We start from the raw sequence: 7,500 nt of genomic DNA on the forward strand, positions 1-7,500 counted from the left end.
ACTCGTATCATCATTGTGGTTTTGAAGATGAAAAAACAACGCTATCTGGTGCCGAGCTAAAGTGAGAGATGTAAATGATTAGCTTGTGCGTCAGTCTTGGGGTCTTATTTTTCTATTAGTTTCAGAAACGATGTTGTCACCGACGCTGAGCTGTCCGGGGTGCTGGCCTGCAACAGACACTCTCCTCCTGTCTCCTGTGGCGCCTGATGCTATCTATCTGAACGTTGAATGTACTGTTTTACAACAAAACGATTCTCTACAGTCATATGTGCCAATTGTCATAGTATAAAACGTAATGTTTTATATTGTATATTTGAAAATATATGAATACAAATACCCCCAGACTCTCTGCCGCGTCTTTATTGTTTTGATGCTAAAATAAGCAGGCAGTCGATGCATCGGTTCGTGATTGAAGTGTCCTTTTTGCGGCGTTTTTGATCTGAGCCTAAATGATCAAGGTTTTGCTGACATTGGCGGGCGCCAGGCCGGCATGAAATTGCATTCAGATAAAAACCTCAGGCTAGTTTGATTCAACCGAAAAATTATTTGCATTTGCTTACTTAAACAAAAATCGAGCACTGAATAAAGTTTATTTTATGCAGTGCATGAGAACACGCAACAGTGTATGGATTGCGGCTACGTCATTCCTGCGCAGACTGCATATGCTTGATCGAGATAATCAGCCGGATAAAAGGAGCGCAGTATAAATCCAGTCAGCATTCACCAGAGGCGTTTCAGCATATAACTGTGCAAAACGCGTTTTATTTTGACACAGAACAACAGACACCTACATTTAATAATTTGTTCATGATTAAGTTCTATAAATATGAATCAAGTTCTTTTACTCATGAGCAGTCGCTGGCCGTGGTGCTGAAACTCGCTGCATTCGTTAATAGGCCCACAGTAGCCACACAGATATGAGTTTTGTAACTATGGAAACTGAGGCTATGACTAGATTATTAAACATGGGGGACCTTGAACTTGGTCGATTATCTTACAAAACCTCAACACGCAAATCACGTTTCAGTACATTTTAAAATCAATGTTTTATCTGCCTGTCACATTCTGAAAAGAGCAGACTTCCAGATCTGAACCTAAAAATCTGAAAAAAAAAAAAAAAAAAGATTTCTGCAAAATTGTTGCAAACGATTTATATGGGTCGGATTCAAACATACAAATTCAATTTAGAAATGTTCTACTTAATTTTTTTGTATAAATTTAGCCCAAATAAATTGTTTACAACTTTTTAGTAAATCCAAAAAAATCATCTTTGAATCATTTTTAGTTAGTGTATTTGTAAAAGAACCATTTTTAGCATTGTTTTTTAAACGACTGATTTTAATTGTAAAAAAAACACTTGATTATAAAACTTAACTTAAAATTTAACACTCTAAAAAGAAAAACAATAAATAAAAAAAAATGTGCCATTTTTAAAGTGACATTAGCTCTAAAACACAATGCAGGGTCATCATATCAGTACAGTACACTGTTAGGCCTAACAATATTATTTAAATTTTGTTTGGAGTGTCTATTTTCTCTGTATGATAATTTGTTTTAATTTTAATTTTCAATGTTTAATATATATAGTAAATTCACTTTAACTATACAAAATAATTACTATAGGAAATCACAAAACAATCCATCATAAAGATATTACTTTGATTTCATTTAATTTCTTACATTTTTCATTGTTATGTCAATATATTTTTACTATATAATAGTGTTTTATCAAGTTTTAATTTGTTTAATTAAAAAAAATCTAGTATGGGGTAAACACATACAAATAATAATGTGGTGCCAAATCAAAAAGGTAATTCAAATAAAACGTGATTTGTATTAATATATTTATATTAATTAATAATTATTACTATTCTTTATTTAAAAGTAGAGTGTATGTCTTGTTTTCCTTGTTTGGCTAATTTGTAACGTCATCATCTAACCTGCCGCGTTTTATTCTGACCCCTATGGACAGGCCTTGACATTCTGCTCACGTTGTCCTGTGGGTACAGGTAGTCCTCAAGAGGAGCGTCTTGAGTGTGAAAATGGTCCCGCGGGCGCATGACTCACTGAGCGAGTAAGCAGCAGCTGGTACAAAACGAGAGAACCCCCAGAATTTGTGAATAAAGCACGTGGTGCGGGAGCTCGACCATTTGATTGGCTGGATTTTGGTGCAGTCTGATAGAAGTGTCATTGTGACGGAAGGCTGCAGAACCGGCCATAGGAATTCAGCGGGCGCATTCCGCTCCGTCTCCAATGGCAACGGCTATATTAGTAAGAGGGTCTGATCCAGATCGCGCGTGGGCTGAGAAAACATCTCGTACAGCAGCTGTTTCTAAACCTGTAAGCCCCACTGTTGAAACATCACAGCAGCAGTATTAGCTGTACTAAAATAAAACCTGCACTTTCAAAAATACCATTTATACAACTAATAGCTCATATTGTTGAGTCCCCGCATTGATACTGGATAGTAGATTTTGTAAATGGACTTGTTAATCCCACAACCTGGGAATTTGCCTTGAAGCACATCGTCTTTTTACTGATAAATCAACATTCAATTAAAAAGGCCTAACACATAACATATATACATTTTTTTCTGTGATTAGTATATCTCTAGATCATGCAGATATTAAATGGACAGTTCACACACACAAAAAAACATTCTATCATCCTTAACTCACACTTCTTGTAGAAGATATTTTAAGAAATGTTGGAATCAGTCATTGACAGGTAATGGTTATGAGTTTCTAACATTCTTCAAAACATCTTCTTTTGTGTTTGTTATGGGGACAATAAACTCAAAATTTGGAAATGTTTATTACTCTTATCAATGAAATATATTTTTTTATTTTTGGTGAACTATCCCTTTAAATACTTTATTGCTTTGATCATATGAGAGTTTGAGCTCCAACATTCTTCAAAACATCTTCTTTTGTGTTTGTTGGGGGGGGACTCAAAGTATAGGAATGTTCATTAACAACTCTTATCAATAAAATTATTATTTTGGTAAACTATGTCTTTGAATACTTCTAATTACTTTGATCGTATGAGATTTTGAGCTTTAACATTCTTCAAAACATCTTCTTTTGTGTTTGTTTGAAAAATAGAAACTCAAAGTTTTGAAAATGTTTATAAACAACTCTTATTATATAATATTTTTGTTTTTGGTGAACCGTCCCTTTACAATACCTCTAATTGCTTTGATCAAATGAGTTTTTGAGCTGTAACATTATTCAAAACATCTTGTTTTGTGTTTGTTTGGAATTGTTATAAACAACTCTTATCAATGAAATAATTTTTGTTTGGTCAACCATGTCTTTAAAATAATTTGAATTGCTTTGATTATATGAAATTTTGAGCTCTAACATTCTTTAAAACATCTTTTTGTGTTTGTGGAGGGGGGGGGGGACTCAAAGTTTTGGAATTGTTATAAACAACTCTTATTAATGAAATGCTTTTTGATTATTAGGTGAACTATCTCTTTAAAGTACTTCTAATTGCTTTAATCATATAAGATTTGGAGCTTATTATATCAGTATTATAATGTTATAACACAGAGTAGGGTTCAGAATTAGCTGTCTGCCTTTACTTTAGATGCATGTAAAATAATTTCTCATGCTGCTTTAATTATGTTTTAAACAGCTTTTTCTGTTACAATGTAAAAATGTAATGATTGTAAAAAATCACATGTGATTAAGGGAAACAAACTGATTTAATTACTTGAAAGTATTTATCTGGCAATAATGATGATGCTATTTATGATGTCATACACATTGTAGATAAAGACACACACTGCATTACTCCATTCAAAATTGAATGGCTAACAGTTACACATATAAAATGTTAAAGTTTTGTAAATACAGTCTGAACATATTTTTTATAATATTTGTTGCCATAAAAATATGAATTTGTCTTCATTATTGTGTGATAGTGTATAGTAGAGTATATGATAGTAATATTGTTTGCTGTGTATAGTTAAATAAGCGGCTGTTACAGACCTACAGAAGCATTACATTCTTCTGATAAATCCTTTTAATGATATTTACTTCAGTGAATAAAATCACAAAATGTCCTTCATAAAATATTACCAAGCTGTCAAAAATGTAAAACCCCAGTTATTTCTGCATATTTCTGCATGTTTCATATACCATCTTTGTAAACGTGAGCGCTAGCATTTACAGCAAGGGAATGACATCCGATGCGGTACAGAATTTGTTGTATTAGAGATAAGTTATATTGATTACATACTATATATAATTTACATAATGCTTTCAGTGGATTATAACAGCTTGTCACCCAGCGATAAGCACAGTGATTTGGCAAAATAACCTTAAAGTGAGCGGCGTTTATCTGACAAGTCCATTCGTGATAGCACCCTCCCAATGGATATTGGATAAGATTCATTAAAACTCCAAGTGACTTTACAAGAGAGAAGCTAAAGGTCTACAAGTCTTTGGATGCCTACAATGTTGTTCTGTGTGGTCATGAGCAAGAAATAATGTTCCATGATTACCAGATCCAAAACTATGTAGTGCTAAGAACCCAGGTTCTGCCTAGCGAAAGACAAGGAAAGAAGACTGAGCTATACAAGACCTGGGTAATCATCAACAAGCAGAACAACTGCATTCTGACAGTGAACTACACCTGCACGGCAGGGTATGTGAACTTACACATAGAGGTAAAGTTGGTTTTCTATTTGCACACAGACTTTCTCCTTAACAATATCATTTCATAAAAGTATTATTTGCAAACTCTAAATAGCGAAATCATATTAGCAGCCAATGACTATCAAATTACAACATTGTTCACAGTCAAATAAACAGTGTTAGTGTTGTTTTTTTTTAAGTCACAATTGCAGGTAATTTCAGACCGAATATTCAAAGTGCTGTGGAAAACAATATAGGGAGTGTCACAAGTTGTCACTGAATGAATGTGTGGTTATAAAACCAACTTTACCTTAATAACTTACACTTTTTAGATTACATTCTTAGCTTAATCAACCATATGTAACTGTTTTTGCTGAAATCATTGCTGCAATCAAAAACGAGTAATGTGTATGATTCAGCATTGCGTGAAGTTACCTGATATGAAATGAGAACTGCAGAGGCAAGCAGTTTAATTAGGTCGTCACTTCATTCAGCTCCCTTTTAGCCAAAGACGTCTGCAGTTGGCATTAAAAACAGTGTGGTGTACGGTAAAAGTTAAGCAGTGTGGTGTACGGTAAAAGTTAAGTTTTCTATTTCTGAATTTGGCATCCTACTGCACAACACGACATTTTTACTATTGCAACCCATTTTTTTTTTTGCAACCGGGAACCCGTGTGATGTCATGTGTGATGTAGGTTGGTAATTTGTCAATTTGTTTAGATGTTAAAATGATTAAAAATGACATTAAAATATAATATACTTCGTAAATAAAGGAACATGGTTATTAAACTTTTTGCCCCAAAAGCCCTAATTTTTTTACGCAGACATATGCAGACCTACTAAAGTTTTATGCAGATTTATTTATTAGACATATTAAATAGACAAATTAAAAATAAGTAAATGTCAAAGTTTTGTAAATATAATCGGAAAATAGTTTTGGTAACACTTTAGTTTAGGTAATTCTGTCTATACAGAAGTAAGAAGTCAGCGGTAGCATTTGTTTTACACACAAAATGCAACTATGTACCCACAAGCACATATTTCTTAGTTCTTACGAATGTAGCCCGGGGCACATATTCCTAATGAGCCTGTATTTCCTAATGCACACTATATATACAACTGGCTTATTACCTGCCTTTAGTGTTAGTATTTATGAATTACAATATTATTCTACATTCCTAATACCAAACCTAAACCCAATTACTACCTTACTAACTATAAAAAGCAACAAATTAGTAGTATACTGTGCTAAAAGTCTTAGTTAATGGTTGGCTAATAGCAAGAATTGTACCCTAAAATAAAATATTAACCTCAGAAGAGGATAAAATTTAATACAGCTATTGCTATTGTAGAAAATTCATATTCATAACCAAACATTCGACAGTGGAGTAACATAAAATCTCAACAACATTGTGACAAACCATTTAACGAAGGTATAACATAGATTCTTATTAACATTGAATGGGTTAGTTCACTCAGAAAGGAAAAATCTGTCATCATTTACTCACCCATGACTTGTTTCAAACCAGTGTGTGTTTTTTTTCAGTAACACTTTATTTTGATGGTTCATTTAAGTATTATGAGACTGTCTGCTCAATATTTTTTGATACTGCTCCTCCAACAGACGTGTAACTGATAAACACTATAAAAAATAAATCCGTAAAATTTACAGTAAAAAAATGGCAGCTGTGGTTGCAAGTATTTCACCCTTAAAAATACAGTACAAACTGTAAAATTAATTTCTCATTTTTACAGTAAAATACCATATTTCATTATTTATATAGGTAATAAGTCTGTATTTTGAATTACCTACATCTTTTGTTACACAGATAGACACGTTAACACAGTCATGCAGGTGGTGATAAGAAAGTTAAAAACTACTTTTTCCTCAAGCAGAAAAGTGTATCAGTCTATAGAAGGAGCTTAGTGTCATTCACACAGCCACTATACACTAGTTTTTTACATAAATAAAAAAAAGTCATGAAATAAACAACATAATATTTAACATAAATTTGTAATGTACAAAACTGATGCAGAAACAACTAAAAAGATCCATAATAATGTCAACAAAAATCATAAAATGTGACATGCTATGCAGGGAATTAATGGGAAAGTCAATTTACAGTTATTCACTGTATATATACACTGTAGCATTTTTACAGTTTTTTACTGTTGAAATCACGGCCATTTTTTACAATGTAAGAAACTTTGCAAGTACATGTGAACTTACACTAACCCCAACCTAACAGTTTACTTATAATCTAACAATAATTAGTTGGCATGTACAGTTTAAACCAGAAGTTTACATACACTCAAAAAAATAGGAACATAACCATTTTTTAAAAATGTCTGATGGTAAATCATACTAAACGTTTTAATATTTTAGGTCTGTTAGAATTACTTAAATGATTTACATTTGCTAAATGCCAGAATAATGAGAACATTTTTTAAGATCATTTTTTATTAATTTCTAGACAGTCAAACGTACATTTCTTTCCATGGTATTTTTTTAGCTTTGCTTTTAAACTGTATAACTTTGGTCAAATGTTTTGGGTATCCTTCCACAAGCTTCTCACAATAGTTTGAAGGAATTTTGGCCCGTTCCTCCTGACAAAACTGGTGTAAATGAGTCAGATTTGTTGGCTGTTTTTTTTTAACTCTGCCCACAAATTTTCTATAGTAATTAGATCAGGGCTTTATGATGGCCACTCCAAAACATCCATTCTAGTCCAAGCACATTTGAACTAATTTGGCAGCATGCTTAGGGTCATGGTCCGTTTGGAAGGCCCATTTGAGGCCAAGTTTTAATTTCCTGGCTGATGTCTTGAGATGTTGCTTCAGTATTTCTACATAATGT

The 7,500-nt window shown here is 32.8% G+C and overlaps 1 protein-coding gene and 1 long non-coding RNA gene across 5 annotated transcripts in view; one reads left to right on the top strand and one right to left on the bottom strand.

The window, feature by feature from the left end:
- The window catches only part of cdk5r2a (cyclin dependent kinase 5, regulatory subunit 2a (p39)), a 1,723-nt gene extending 1,381 nt beyond the window's left edge, over positions 1-342 (top strand). The window contains 1 exon segment of the mRNA NM_001017569.1: positions 1-342. This exon segment is cut by the window's left edge and continues 1,381 nt beyond it. The gene's annotated coding sequence lies outside the window, so the exon portion shown is untranslated.
- The window catches only part of LOC147843407 (uncharacterized), a 52,666-nt gene that overhangs the window by 18,663 nt on the left and 26,503 nt on the right, over positions 1-7,500 (bottom strand). For 2 of the 4 annotated variants that reach the window (XR_015493305.1, XR_015493306.1), the window contains exon 4: positions 6,152-6,275. This is a non-coding gene — a long non-coding RNA (uncharacterized LOC147843407). Of the gene's footprint in view, positions 1-3,693 lie in introns of those variants that run through there. The other 2 variants (XR_015493307.1, XR_015493308.1) reach the window with 2 other exon arrangements.

Source organism: Danio rerio, chromosome 6 (assembly GCF_052040795.2).
Source record: "Danio rerio strain M-AB ecotype USA chromosome 6, GRCz13ab, whole genome shotgun sequence".
NCBI lineage: Eukaryota > Metazoa > Chordata > Actinopteri > Cypriniformes > Danionidae > Danio > Danio rerio.